The sequence below is a fragment of the Chlorocebus sabaeus genome, chromosome 15 (assembly GCF_047675955.1).
Source record: "Chlorocebus sabaeus isolate Y175 chromosome 15, mChlSab1.0.hap1, whole genome shotgun sequence".
Lineage (NCBI taxonomy): Eukaryota > Metazoa > Chordata > Mammalia > Primates > Cercopithecidae > Chlorocebus > Chlorocebus sabaeus.
In genome coordinates this window covers 7,793,405-7,809,688 of record NC_132918.1, presented here as the reverse complement: position 1 = coordinate 7,809,688, position 16,284 = coordinate 7,793,405, and positions in this window count along the sequence as shown.

Here is a 16,284-nt window from a genome sequence, read left to right as displayed (position 1 = left end):
GCTATGCTGTGGACAGGGGCTAGGCACTGCATAGAACCCAACCGGGCTCCACGTGGCAATGAGAGTCCTTGGCAGGACATTTTTAGCACAGTGGAATTCTCCTTAACACCCTAAAAATGCTAAGAAGCTGTCTTTTTAGGCCTCTCCAGCAAAGAAGTCTTTCCCCTCTGTAGGTATTTGGGCTTCTGGGTTGAACTTTCACATGTGATCATCATTGTTCCTGTAGTCCAGGGAGGGAGACAACCGAGAGCAGGAGGAGTCCACTTAGGAAGAGTGTCATTCCAGGAAGGCTATAACATGTAGAACTGGTGAGGGAAAATACATCAGTTAACCTAGGGGGTGGCTGTAGCCTTTCAAAACAGGGTCAGTATGGCATAACCTTCTTTCCTAACTTTTCAATTCGCAGTTTTAAACTCTTGTATGGCTTCCTTCCCAGAAAAGTGTGTTATGGAAAGAAAGGAAAGGAAATTCAAAGTCATCAGAAACATCCCCATCAATAGTAATCTTTTAGAACTGAAAAAGGAAGGTTCTACGTGGAAGAGTTTAAATGGAAAGGAAAAAAAAAATCACTACTATATAATACTACTATTCACAAAATTGAGTGAGAAATTAATTATTGCAGAAAGTTTTTTTTCTTAAAAAAGTCCCCTTTACGTTTAGAAGATCTCAAACATCTCTTGTATTTTCCAGTGAGGTTTTAGGATCTCTCCCTATGGGACCTCACAGGATGGATGGGGCGAACTGGTGATCTGGAAGACAGTGTGGGCTCTGAAATCATATTACCCGGTTTGAATTCCATCATCTCCACTTCCTAGCCCTGCGGTCATGGGGAGGAGCCTCAGCATGTCCATCTGGGATATGAGACTATTAATGCCTGTCAATTAATTAGAATTTGATGAGATTCCAATTAGAAAAAAATGATGCAAAAATCATTGAGATTTTACGTTTAGGGAGTTACTAAGTGTAAATTTATTTTCCCTCTCTTCATTTATTCCTTATTTGGCAAAGCACCCCCATATTCCTAGTAACTATTTTTCTTTCTTTTTTTTTTTTTTTGACACGGAGTCTCTCACCGCAGCCCAGGCTGGAGTGCAGTGGCGTGATCTCGGCTCACTGCAAGCTCCGCCTCCCGGGTTCACGCCATTCTCCTGACTCAGCCTTCCGAGTAGCTGGGGCCACAGGCGCCCGCCACCATGCCTGGATAATTTTTTGTATTTTTAGTGGAGACAGGGTTTCACCATGTTAGCCAGGATGGTCTCGATCTCCTGACTTCATGATCCGCTCGCCTCGGCCTCCCAAAGTGCTGGGATTACAGGCGTGAGCCCCTGCGCCCGGCCTGTTCCTAGCAACTTTTTCTAAAGGGCAATCACTAGGAATGTATTCTGATTTGAGATTTGCGTAGCTAAATGTTTGAAGCTTCCCAAATTTCAGGGTGTTTTCAGCACGAAGGGTAGAAGTTTCAAAATAATAATTCATCAGACTGTAGACCCCTTCTAGTTAAAGATACTTTTATTTCACATATATAGAGAGCTATTCATTCAGTATTTATTATGTGCCAAGAACTGGTTTTAAGTAATTCGCATTTATTCTTTCACCTAATTCTCACATACTGTAAAAAGAAGGGTCTCTAGTCCCATTCTAGAGGGGAGAAAATAAAGGCTTAAGTTCCCAAGTACTGTACAACCTCCTTGGAACCTGATACATAGTAAATAACAACTGATTGATGAATTAATGAATAAATTGGTCTGTTACATTTGTAAATCATTTTCAACTTACACATCCTTTTCACGTATTAAATCTTGTTTGATCCTTTCTTTAGATGAACCCATCATTCTTTCCTTCTTCTCTTCCAAATTGAAAGGGACCTTATTGCCTTTAGTTAGGTAGAACTGTGTGCCTTAAAATAGTCATGGTTTTTGAAGGGAGGAAGAAGTGTTTTCTGGTTCAGCCATCCTGGTGGGTAAAGCCTTCCAAGGGTAAGAGGGAGAAACTGGCAGGAGCAGGCCCAATTCTAAATAGCCCAAACCTGCTGCTTACTATGCTACATTCCTTGCTAAGAGTAAAAAGCCAAATGACAAGACAAAAGATGAAAGTCAGTTTTGATGTTAAGATCTGCTTTGATGTTCTCTTAATCTTGTCATAGATCATTTATGTTAACTTAATATACTTATTTTAATAGTGGATGCATATTATAAAAAGACTAATATTCTGAATGCAAACTGTAGAAATGAAACAAATTAAAACTGTTTAGCTCAAAGATTCTGGTTTTTTTTTTTTTTTTTATTTCACTTCTTCTCCTCTTCTTCTCCTTCCTCCTCTCCTTCTATGTCTCTTCCTGAACACAGGCAGCCAGAGATTCAGGCCCCCAGATTTTTCTCTGCAGAGTGTACTTTACCTTTTGGACAGGACTTTAAAGACTTTAAACAGCTTGAGACTTATAGTTTGCCACAGGAGCATGTAGCAAATTCCTGTTTCTACTTTTTGAACCAGGAGCTGGAGTATAAGAGCCCCGCTCAGGAAGTCGCAGGTGGTGGGAAAGGGGAAACAAGGTCATTTTCAACCATGTACATTGAGGTTGTATCTTTAAAGTCAATTCTAAATTTAATTGAAAGCCGAGGGCAGAGAAGCCAAGATCGGAGCAATGTGGTGATTTATTCTGAAGCCTGTAAGAAGTCATGCAGCTGAATGTGGGATGAGCTGGGGCTTTAATAAAAATGGCACCGGGGAAGCCAGCGGGAAGAGACACAAGAATGGAACTAGGTTAGATGAAGGATCTCCAGGTCTGAAAGGGAGCGGGGGTCTGAGAGAGCAGTGTTTGCCCAAACTCTGCTGTTTTTACCATGATAGATGCACATAAGTAATCCGCATCAAAAGGAAAAACCAGGATCAGACAGAAGCCACCAAGACTCTTTAGACAGTGAATTTTGCATGAAATCATTAAGGTTTCCAAATTGCAGAAAGGCTATGGAATGAACAGCAATAAAAATTCATCTAATATTATTTCCAGCTAAAATTTAACTGAAGAAAAATGACATGTTCCTTTATTAAAGTGCTACAGGACTTGACAGCAAAGCTCCCACACATTTCTATGGGTGATATTCTCTACTAAATTATCTTTGACCATTGCTACAGAAAATCCTTAACATGCTCTCAGAATCAAATCTTCTCTGTTGACAAATGGTTTTGGAACAATATTTCCAAGTTAAAAACAAACGAACAAACAAAAAAGGAGCAGCAGCTCCTTAGCAGGTGTTACACAAGAAAGAGAAATGGGCTAGAACTTGTACCTCCCAGGTTCTAGGCTTCCTGACCTAAGAAAGGGGCTGGCTGTCCTTCCAGTGGTATGGACTACATGATCTGTCCGTGTGACTCCAGTGTTTACAGGATCTTTTCTTTAGATCATTTTCACATCGTATTCAATACCATTATTATTCATTCTAATATTATTAGAAACATGTTTATTGTAGAAAACTCAGAAAAGGCATAAAAGAATCAACAAGAATATGAACATCACCTGTAAATCTCACCACCCAGAGATAACTAAAGTTAACATTTTGGTCAATGTCACTCTTATTAAGATAACATTTGAAAGACCAGGAAAGTTTGCCTCAGAAAAGCAGGCATTGCATCCTATTGAGGAATAATTGCCATATTCAGAATTTGGATATAGCAGTGGTGACTCCTTAAAAAAAAAAAAAAAATCTTTACAGAAATGATCACTAACTTTGAGTAAGTCTTTCCCTTGTTGCTCTCTCTTCTTTCTATTTGTCTAGTTCATGATATCAGGATTGTGCTGTTTCATTATTGCATGTTCTTACTCATATGTGGGAGCCTAAAAAAAAAAAAATTGAACTCATGGAGAGAGTAGAATGGTGGTTACCAGAGGCTGGGAGGGATAGCCTGGAGGCAGGAATAAAGCGGAGATGGTTAGTGGGTACAAAAATTCAGGTAGAAAGAAGCAATAGGGTCAGGCATGGTGGCTTACACCTGTAATGTCAGCACTTTGGGACCCTAAGGTGGGAGGATTGCTTGAGGCCAGGAGTTCAAGACCAGCATGGACAACATAGTGAAATTCCATCTCTACAAAAAACTTTAAAAATTAGATGGGCGTGATGGGCACGTCTGTAGTCACAGCTACTTGGGAGGTTGAGGCGGGAAGGATCACTTGAGTCGAGGAGTTTGAGGTTTGCGGATTGTAGTGAGCTATGATCATGCCACTGCACTCCTGCCTGGGGGAAAGATCAAGATCCTGTTTCTGAAAAAAAAAGAAAAGAAAAGAAGAAGATACAAGGAATAAGATCTAGTATTCAGTAGCACAATAAGATGATTGTAGTTAACAATAATTTATTGTATATTCTAAGAAATTGATAATTTACTTTAAAACGAAGAAATGATCAATGTTAAAGGTTATGGATACCCTAATTACCCTGATATGATCATTACAAATTGTATACTTGTATCAAAATATCACATGTACTCCATAAATATATGCAACTATTATGCATCCGTAATTAAATATAAACAATAAGAAAAAGACCAGGTGCAGTGGCTCACGCCTGTAATCCTAGCGCTTTGGGAGGCCGAGGTGGGCGGATCACCTGAGGTTGGGAGTTTGAGACCAGCTGGACCAACATGGAGAAACCCTGTCTCTACTACAAAAAATACAAAATTAGCCGAGTTTTGTGGCACATGCCTGTAATCCCAGCTACTTGGGAGGCTGAGGCAGGAGAATCCTTTGAACCCGGGAGGTGGAGGTTGTAGTGAGCCGAGATGGTGCCATTGCACTCCAGCATAAACAACAAGAGCAAAACTCCATCTCAAAATAAATAAATAAATAAATAATAAAAAAGAAGAAGAAAAGAAATAAAAGGTTATTTGTAGATGCAATGATATTATGATGCCTAGGATTTGCTTCAGAATAATCTAGCTGGAAGAGAATAAACAGTGGTAGAAGTGATACAAGATTTGACACAAGTTGATAACTGTTAAAGCTGGGTAATGGGTACAAAAACAAAAACCAGGCCAGTCACAGTGTCTCATGCCTATAATCCTAGCACTTTGGGAGGCCGAGGCATGTGGATCACCTGAGGTCAGGAGTTCGAGACCAGCCTGGCCAACATGGTGAAATCCCGTCTCTACTAAAAACACAAAAATTAGCCGGGTGTGGTGGTGTGCACTTGCAGTCCCAGCTACTTCTGGAGGCTGAGGCAGGAGAATCACTTGAACCTGGGAGGCGGAAGTTGCAGTGAGCCGAGATCGCACCACTGCACTCCATCCTGGGTGGCAGAGTGAGACTCCATCTCAAAAACAGCAACAACAACAACAGCAAAAAGATCTGTGCTGTCTCAGGGGAAATAACATATGTATAAGAATCTGTTTGGAGTCTGTGAATCAGGTGCCTGTGACCACCACCTTTTGATCAGCACCGAGTTTCAAATAACTTTCCAGGGAAGTTTTAATATTTATTGATGTGTGTTTATATGTGTAAATGTGTGTATGTGCTTTTTTGTGGTATATGGATAAGGACTGGAAGAAAATAATAGAAACCTAAAAATAATTGATAAGTCAGGGTACTGGAATTATGAATGAAATTACTTCAAATTTAAAAATGTGTTGTTACAATATTTGTGCAATGAATGAACATAATAAGGAAAAAATGTGTCAGTGGAGAAAGGTAGATGAGGAAGAGGACGTTGGCATAAGCCAACTCTTTAGAAACAAGCAGACTTTCAACTTTATAGGTTCAAAATACTCACAACACAAATGCTTTTGCATATAAGTTTATGAGCGTCCTGGGTTCCAATGCTATTTTTATCAGCTACTTTGTTTCCCTGAACTTCAATCTCCTCATCCATAAATGGAATCATAACACTGCTTTTACTTGTTTTACAAAGATGTAAAAGGAAGGCTTAAATGAGGTAATTATGTGAAGACAAATGTTATTTTAGGATTCTAAAACTGAGTTTTACAATTGCATTTGATAATCAGAATTACCTTGACTTGCCACAGAATTTCCAAAGGTTCGTAAGGGATTTCCCTTATGATAATGTTGGTTCTGTTATAGCTTATAGTGTTTAATTTGCGTCTTTCAGGGAATCAGGGTAGAGCCATGGAAATTTAAGCATGGCCTTTGGAGTCAGGTATTACATGTGTTTGGGAGGCCTTGGACAAGTTACTTAGGCTCACTGAGCCTCAGTTTCCTGTTCTATAAAATGGGAATAAGAAAGATAAGTAAGATCTATTTTTCAGGGCTGCTAAAAAATTAGAAATAATGCATGTAAAGCACCAAGAACAGAGTTGGCCACACAATAAGCTTTCAGTCTATGGTGGCTGTTATTGTTATAAAAGGATTCATTTAAAAAATCTACTTCCTCTTTTTTCTCAGCTCCCAGTTTGTGTTATGTAAACCCACAAGGATATATTGCTCAGCCACTCCTGCCACACTGTTCTTCCATTCCTTGGGAAAATTTTCTAACCCTGCTCTAGGATCAAGGACAATACCACAGTCTTCCAAGGGATTGTGTTTGCTGATGAGTCTTTTCTGAGAAGCCACTTAACTTAAGTCAAGACAAAGTTTAGTTTGTTTAGTTTAGTTTTACCAGCATCATGGAACATGGCTATAAACTATCGGCCTGGAGATGAGGTTACAGGAAATCAAGGCCATGTGCCAACTCGTACCAGAACAACATATGCATAGTCAAAAGATTTTTGTCAGCATATTATTCTTCTGGTTGTTTATTCAGAAACATGTCTCAGGCACCAGTTATGCATTACCCAGAGTGGAGCCATCTCTGGGGACAAGAAGCTGAGAGGTAGTGTCCGCTGTGGTTACTTTCAGGGATTTGGGACTTGGATGGACATAGGTTTGAATCCTAGCTCCGCTGCTAACTAGCTGAGTGACCTTGTGCAAGCTGATCAATCTTTCTGAAAATCAGTATTCATGCATGCACTTTGGATAAAAACAAAATGTGTCATATAATTAATTGAGAAAATAAATTAATGGCGCTAGGTCTGGCACATAATAGTACTCAGAAAATTACAGTTGTGGTCATTACTAATAATAATGATAGAAAGTCTTCATCTTTGAGGAATGCTCAGTAGAGTGGCAGGAAAAAATGTACAGGAATAAAGTTTGTGCTCACATACTTTTGCTGTGTTTCAGTATTAAAAAGGCAAAATTGATGAAGCTTATATGAAGAGAATAAGATCAGGGAAGTCTTCAAAGGGAAATGGTTGAGTCTCATCTTGAAAGATGGGTAGAAATTCTCCAAGAGGGAAAGGGAGATGAATGGTTCAGGCAGAGGAGGGAGCACAAGGCAGGCACACAGGTATGGAACTGTGAGGCTTGGGCAGGGACACTGCCTTATGTCTTGATCATAGCACTGTCACATGGTGAGAATGGTGGGAGATTGGGTGGAAAGGTAGTGCGCTTCAGATTATAAATGGCCTTGTACACACAAACGCCACTGGTGGTGGTTTTTGAGCCAAAGACAGACAGTGCAGTTGTCCTGTACATCTTCCATTGTCCTCCCAGCATCACTGTTCATTCACCTCCACCTGCTTGTGACCTAGAGGGACAAACTGTTGTAGACAACATCAAGGAGCTTCTTTGGCCCTTGGCTTCCAGCAGGGTTTGGCCAATGAAGACAGAGGGAAGAAATCAAAAGGAGGGAGACTGAAATTAGGATATATATTCTCTTGAAAGCACCTGTCAGGCAGCCCTTCCCATGTAGCTGTGACTCCCTGGGACTGGGACTGACTCCCGCTCCTTGCAGCTTCTGACAGAGAGGTGGCAAATGTGCCTCACCAATACCAGCACCAAGAGATAGAACTGTCTTCTTGCTGTTTACAAATATTCCTTTTATGAACTTTCTCCAAACTACCCAATTTGAGGTGCTAAATGTTACATGCCAGCCCCCGATTGATGCATAACTTAAATAAATAATAAAATAAATGTGACTGTGGGGAGGGCTAGGGCAAAGAGACCTCAGCACAAGTGGCATAAGACATGAAGTTCCAGGGCATACGGTTTATATAAAAAACAATGGTCTGTTGATTCCTTTGTGGCTGCTAGTCTGAAACCAGCTGGAGACCTAGCATGGCTTTTTGGAGAGTGTCCTCAGTTTGGTCTCGGAATGAGTCACTCATGAGAGGACTGAAGGGCAACACTGTGAAACGCTGTTCCCCATCTTCCTGGATAGATTGGCCTCAAGGAGAAGGCCTTGAAATCGTCTGTCTCATGTCAAGACAGTTATTCGTCTTAGGATGGCTGCCAGGGAATAGATGAAAGGCAGAAGTGGCGATGGGTGACTGATGTGGCACACTTATGAAGAAAAGCCTCTTTTTCCATGCTTGTTTTTCCTCCCCAAGGAGCCAACAGAGTTTCTGTTCTCCAACTCTGCTCTTCACCTTACCCAAGGTATGTGGGAACTGGTTACTGTCTCTTCTTTCACTCCTGTCCATCGTGGGTTCTAAAAGAATGGGATGCAACCATTTACTTTTTATGGCTCTCCTCAGGGGATTTGGATATTGAGCCTTAGCTTTAATTATATAATGAAAACACATGTTTTCTATTGCAGGCGTTTTGGACAGCAGTGTGGAGGAGGGAGAGATGGGGTGAGGATGTAAGGGGAGAGAGGACTAACTGACTTCCACTGGGCAGTAATTACAGTGGAGAGTAGAAGACCATTCTCAGACCTCAGAGGCATAGCTGGAAGCATTTCATTCAGTAATCATTTAGTATTGAGAGCTGTGTATGCAGGGCACTGCTGGGCTTTGGGGAAATAAAAAGTGAAATGGAGAGGGGATAGTATGGGAAGAGGGGTGGGACCTGTAGACAAATATGTGAGTAGATGAAGGAAGTGGCATGGGAGCGTAGAAGACAGAGATGAGATCACGTTGTGGGAACTGACCCTTTGAGACAGAATTTGAATTAGGTCTTGAAAGATGGGTAGACCTGGAAATGGTAGGGGATTTCTTGGTCCTATTCCCCATCTTTACTGCCTCTCTTGCCCTCCCTTTCCAAAACAATGAACCTGCTTCATTGTGTGTAGAGAACAATGTCAAATATTTGATAAATAAGTAGATACAATTTAATGAGGACATGCCTCAGAGTGTATGTGAGATCTGAGACAAATCATAAATTTTGCAAAGGCTACCTTCATCCCCTCAACCACACCAGCAGTACGTAAATATTTACTTTTAATTAAAGAATTAACACACGACTACATTTTGGTTGTAAAAAGGAAAGTCAAACTTTATTTTTATTTTTATTTTTTGAGATGGAGTCTCGCTCTGTCACCAGGCTGGAGTGTAGTGGCATGATCTCGGCTCACTGCAACCTCCACCTCTTGGGTTCAAGTGATTCTCGTGCCTTAGCCTCCCCAGTAGCTAGGATTACAGGAACGTGCCACCACACCCAGCAAATTTTTTTTTTTTTTTTTTTTTTTTGGGTAGAGACAGAGTTTCACCATGTTGGCCAGGATGGTCTCGGTCTCCTGGCCTCATGATCTGCCCGTCTAGGCCTCCCAAAGTGCTGGGATTACAAATGTGAGCCACTGCGCTCGGCTGAAAAATCAAACTTTATAGGCATAACAGAAGTTCCCTTTGAAATCACCACCCCCAAGCCCATATTCACCTCTCAAAATACATGGTTCTGTGTGTGAGCCTGTGGCTACATAATGGTATCATACTATGGGTTCATCTGTAGTCTCTGTTGATCAGTCAATATATTTTGGAGCTCATTTTGAGTTGCTTCACACAAACATACCTGCCTTCTCTTAAATTCTCATCTAGTATTTGTGGAGATAATTTTGGAAACACTTTCCTTAACTGTTTCTGAAAATTTCCTAATGATAAGAGTCACCTAGAAATATTCAGCCCTTACCCCTAAGAGAGTCTTGGTTTCATGGGACTGGGAAGGGGGTTGAAAAAATTCTTTTCTTTTTCTTTTCTTTTCTTTTCTTTTTTTTTTTTTTTTTTTTTTTTTTTTTTTTGAGATGGTGTCTTACTCTGTTGCCCAGGCTGGAGTGCAGTGGCATGATCTCAGCTCACCGCAACCTCTGTCTCCCAGGTTCAAGCGATTCTCCTGTCTCAGCCCCCCAAGTACCTGGGATTACAGGCACCCGCCACTATGCTTGGCTGCTACTTTGTGTGTGTGTGTGTGTGTGTGTGTGTGTATTTTTAGTGGAGACGGGGTTTCACCATGTTGGCCAGGCTGGTCTCAAACTCCTGATCTCAGGTGATCCGCCCACCTGGGCCTCCCAAAGTGCCGGGATTACAGGCGTGAGCCACGGAGGCTGGCCAAGAAATTATTTTCTCTCAATATCCTAGGTGATTTTTATTATTTAGCAACTCTGGAAACATTATCATGGTTTATTGAATTATTTCCATATTAAAGATAATTTAAGTAGTTTAAATTTCTTATATTACAAACAATGTTACAATACAGATCCTTGTACGTTCTTCCTAGTGCACATATATTTTTTTCTGAAGTCGATGCCAAGAAATAGACTTGATTGAATCAATTCAATCATGTGGTGTGTGCATTTAATGTTATATTAATACTGGAAAATTGCCTCCTGGTGTGGATGTGCCAATGTGTGGGACCATCACTGTCTCATCAACATTTGTTCTTCTTATATTAAAATGATAAATCATGTCCACTCTTTCATCACTTCCTAACATCAAGTTTTACCAGAACTCATAATTACAGCCTGCCTTTCCCAATCTCGTCTTTATTATTCTAGTTAAGGGAAATAAAACTCACCCAGAAATTCATAACAGAAATCTAAGAGGCTTCTAAGACTCTTCATACTTCTCACTCCCCAGCACTAATTGATGGCAAACTTGAGCAATTCTACTACTTAATGACTCCTGCATGTATCCTCACTACCTAATTCAATTCTGTCTTTTTTCTTTTTCTAATTTATTATTATTATTATCATTATTATTATTATTTTAGATGGAGTTTCACTCTGTCACCCAGGCTGGAGTGCAATAGCATAGTCTCACTGCAACCTCTGCCTCCCGGGTTCAAGTGATTCTCCCACCTCAGCCTCCCAAGTAGCTAGGACTACAGGCGCACCACCACACCTGGCTAATTTTTGTATTTTTGGTAGAGACAGGGTTTCACTATGTTGACCAGGCTGGTCTCGAACTCCTGACCTCGTGATTTGCCTGACTTGGCCTCCCAAAGTGTTGGGATTACAGGCGTGAGCCACTGCACCCGGCCTATTTTTTTTCATCTCAGACAATGTAATAAACCCCCGCATGGCTCTCCCTGCTCTTCCTCCCACTCCTTCCTAAAATTTGCACATATGAATCATATACAATCATATCAGCTCATTGATTACAACTCTCCAAAGAATACCAACTGCCATTAGAATCAACTAGAAAGTATTTGCAAAGACTATAAACTCAATTACCTATTGCCTAATTCTTATCAAACTATTGTTTGATAGAAATGTTATTTATGAAGAATTGTTTGAAGGGCATGCAGGTTGTCCATTTGCCTAACTATTCTAGATTTTGCTCATTGAAAAGTCATACCAAATGCTTGGTCAATGTTACTGTGGTTCTCTGTAGACTTGCTTTCCATGAGTTATTATTTGCTTTATACGTCATGTCCAAGTTTTCCTTCTGAGAAACACTGCAAAGAAGTATTTCTAGATGTGCAATATCTGGAACAGTGCTTTGTTTACATAAATATTGTCATATATTTGTATATATACCTACACATACGTACATCAAATTGAAACTGTGGGGAAAAATTCAAACTTAAACATCTGTCCCATGTTTTTTCTGCTTTATTTTTATCTACTATACATTATGTAACGCCAGACCTACTTACTTTTCCTTGCATGAACTAAGTTTTTTTTTTTTTTCTGTGCTCTATCTCCTGCCTGGACTCCTTCTCCTATTCACCTTTTCTTTCTCTCTTTTCTTTTTTTTTTTTTTTTTTTGAGATGGAGTCTCACTCTGTCGCCCAGACTGGAGTGCAGTGGCGTGATCTCGGCTCATTGCAAGCTCCACCTCCTGGGTTCACGAGGGCGCCTGCCACCACGCCCGGCTAAGTTTTTTGTATTTTTAGTAGAGATGAGGTTTCACCGTGTTAGCCAGGATGGTCTCGATCTCCTGACCTTGTGATCTGCCCGCCTAGGCCTCCCAATGTGCTGAGATTACAGGCGTGAGCCCCTGCGCCCGGCTGCTTTTCACCTTTTCTTAAGCTGAGAAACTCTAACTCAGTCAGAAACCAACTCAGAGTCAGTTCAGGCAAGCTGGAGTTGCTCCTTCCTCTATGTTCCCATAGCATACTGCATATCAATCTTCTTAGTTATTTGTTTATATGTCCACCCCCTCCTCTAGATTGTGTACTTTTCTAAGTAGGACATACATGTTCTTCAACTTTATATCCCTTGTATCGCCTAATAGAAAACGTGGAACCTCACATAATAGTTGTTTAATAAATATTTGTTGAAAAAAATGTATATATAGCTGGAGGTATTTTGGGTATGAGCAGAGGCAACTTCTTTTACTTTCCTTTTAGTCACTGCAGTCACCTGGAGTTGCTGAAATGACCAGGATTGCCTGAACTTTCATAACTTCCGTGGATAACTGTGGCTGCAGAAAAGAGAAATCCTGGACTGTGAGGGACATTTCACCCCCTGGCTTTTGGTACATGGCACATGTGTGGTTGGATGTGTGTTGCCAGAAAACAAGCCTGCCATATCTGAGGCTGTGCTCCTGGTCTAGCAGCCTGGGTTACAGGGGAAGAGCTGAGGTTGGGTTGGGGAATTTTAATATACTATACTTTTTTTTTTTTTTTAATTTTGGCTAATATTTATTTATTTATTTATTTATTTTTATTTTTTGTAGAGATGGGGTTTTGCCATGTTGCCCGGGCTGGTCTCAAACTATTGAGCTTGAGAATCTGCTTGTCTTGGCCTCCCAAAGAGCTAGGATTACAGGCATGAGCCATCGAGGCTGGCTCCTTTTATTCTTTTCATGACACTACCTCTTCCTAGGAAAGGCTTAAAAAACCTTGAATAGTGCTCGCTTCGGCAGCACATACACTAAAAAACCTTGAATAACAAGTCATTTCACAAAAGAACATTTTTTCTCAGTTTGTTTTAAATATGCCAGAATATGTGCATATTAAATTCTATTTAAAAACACCGATTTTTTTTTGAGATGGAGTCTTGCTCCTGTTGCCCAGCCTGGAGTGCAGTGGCAGGATCTCTCCTCACTGCAACCTCCGTCCCTCGGGTTCAAGTGATTCTCCTGCCTCAGCCTCCCGAGCAGCTGGGATTACAGGTGCCCCCACCACACCCAACTAAATTTTGTATTTTCAGTAGAGACGGGGTTTCACCATGTTGGTCAGGCTGGTCTCAAACTCCTGATCTTGTGGTCCGCCTGCCTTGGCCTCCCAAAATGCTGGGATTACTGTGCCCAGACAAAATATCTTTTTTTTTTTTTTTTTTTTTTTTTTTTTTTTTTTTTTTTTTGAGACAGAGTCTTGCTCTGTCACCCAGGCTGGAGTGCAGTGGTGTGATCTCTGCTCACTGCAAGCTCTGCCTCCCGGGTTCACGCCATTCTCCTGCTCAGCCTCCCGAGTAGCTGGGACTACAGGCGCCCACCACCATGCCCGGCTAATTTTTTGTATTTTTTTTTTTTTAGTAGAGATGGGGTTTCACCATGTTGGCCAGGATAGTCTCAATCTCCTGACCTCGTGATCCACCTGCCTCGGCCTCCCAAAGTGCTGGGATTACAGGCGTGAGCCACCACGCCTGGCCAAAATATCTTAATATATATTTTTAAAAAGAAGGCAAAATTTAAAAAAAAAACAAGTAAAGCAAACAAAGGACCCATCACAACCAATACAATAAAATGAGGAATTATTGTGTGTAGAAAGAAGGAAATCATAATTAGATGTCCCATGGGTATGGTCAAAAGCAGAATAAAACTAACAATTTTGACTGGACATGTGTCTCCACATTTGGAAGGGATGGGGAGAAAAAAGGAAAGCAAGAATGGCATCTGCTGACTGGAAAGTCCTCACTTTTTTTTTTTTTTTTTTTTTTTTTTTTGAGATAGTGTCTTGCGCTGTCACCCAGGTTGGCGTGCAATGGTGCAATCTCGGCTCACTGCAACCTCTGCCTCGGAGTGCTGGGATTACAGGCATAAACCACCGTGCCTGGCTCCAGGACTCACTCTTGCCTCTTGATTATGGCTCCCCAGGAGGGCTTAGCTAATCTCCACAAAGTTTCCATTAAGGGATTCTCTGGTTTTCTACATAAAGATTTTTAATTTGGGGTTCTTCTCAATTTTTGAGCCTGAGTTTCTGTTTCTGATTGAGCTAGTGCCAAGTTGTGTTATTTCATTTTATTGGAGTAACAAGAAAAGATTACTGGTAGATCTGACATATAAGAGACATGCTAGAACCATGCAAAGGCCAAGGAGATATGCAACTATTTGTGAAAGAAGGCTTTACCGAAAATCAGTGAGAAATTGGGTCATCAACCAGCACCAAGTAACCTGGGCACAGAGCCCCTTGAGAATGTGCTATAGCATGAGCTCTTGAAGAACTGTAATTTGGTTCCAGCAAAATGTTACCACTGTCACATTAAATGAGTGTTCATTTGAATTTTACTGGTCTTGTTATTTGTTTTGCATGTATATTTATTTTGACTGTATTTATTAATTTAGGCTTTTCCAAGTTCTATGTATATAAGAAATTAATACACACTTAATTAAATAACACTATAATAAAAATTGTCTAAGTCAACATTAGACCCCTAAGAGTCTGGTGGGGATTTTTGTTTTTGTTTCTCCTTTAAAAGGAGTCTATAACTTGTTCAAGATTGAGAAGCATTGATCTAAAGCCTCCCTCCTCAAACAATTGGGCAATTGGTGTAATTAGAACTCTGCTGCAACAGCAGAAACACTTTGGCTTCTAGTCTCCCACAATGGCCAAGTGAGCCTTGGCCATTTGAAATGGAAACTGACATTAATTGTCCAATATTGGCAAAAGGCCTTACACATTAAACCTCATTTAATCCTCACAACTGCCATTGTCCCAATTTAACAGATGGAAACAAACAGGCTCAGAGAGGTTAAGGAAGTTATACAAGGTCAGACCTAGGTTATCTCTGCAGTGAGAGTCTAACCTAAATACGTAGAGATCCAAACACCAGCCACTCACTCCTTTTTAAAATTTTTAGATTTTTTTTTTTTTTTTTTTTTTTTTTTTTTGAGAAGGAGCCTCGCTCTATTGGCAGGCTGGAGTGTAGTGGCACGATCTCTCACTGCAACCTCCGCCTCCCAGATTCTTCTGTCTCAGGCTCCCGAGTAGCTGGTACTACAGGTGCGCGCCATCATGCCCGGCTAATTTTTGTATTGTTAGTAGACGCGGAGTTTCACCATGTTGGCCAGGATGGCCTCGACCACTTGACCTCGTGATTCGCCCGCCTCGTCCTCCCAAAGTGCTAGGATTACAGGCGTGAGCCACTGTGCTTGGCCAAAATTTTTGGATTTTTTTTTGTTTTATGCTTGCATCAAAGTAATATATGGCTGCAGTTTAAAGTACAAAAAGGGGTCGGGCGCTCATGCCCGTAATCCCAGCACTTTGGGAGGCTGAGGCAGGTGGATCACGAGGTCAGGAGCTGGAGACCAGCCTAGCCAAGATGGTGAAACCTCGTCATTACTAAAAATATAAAAATTAGCCGGGCATGGTGGCGGGCACCTGTAATCCCAGAGGCTGAAGCAGAGAATTGCTTGAATCCGGGAAACGGAGGTTGCAGTGAGCTGAGATGGCGCCACTGCACTCCAGCCTGGGCGACACAGCGGCAGTCTCAAAAAATAAAAAATAAAACAAGGTTCCACAAGGTTGATGAGGAAAAGCAGTGGTTCTCTACCTCCCTGTCTCCCACATCCCTCTCTTTAGAGGCAATTGCTGTCATGTATCTGTGAGTGCTTTTCATATTTGCTCTTATGTTTCTTTTTCTTTCTTTTTTTTTTTTTTTTTGACACAGAGTCTGGCTCTGTCGCCCAGCTGAAGTGCAGTGGCGCGATCTCTGCTCACAGCAAGCTCCGCCTCCCGGGTTCACACCGTTCTCCTGCCTCAGCCGCCTGAGTAGCTGGAACTACAGGCACCGGGCACTACGCCCGGTTAATTTTTGTTGTTGTTGTTGTTGTTGTTATGTTTCTACATAACATGTTTATATTGCTAACTTCTTGATTTTTCAGTTTTAGGTGCCAAAAAATAACTTCCCACTACAGAACAGG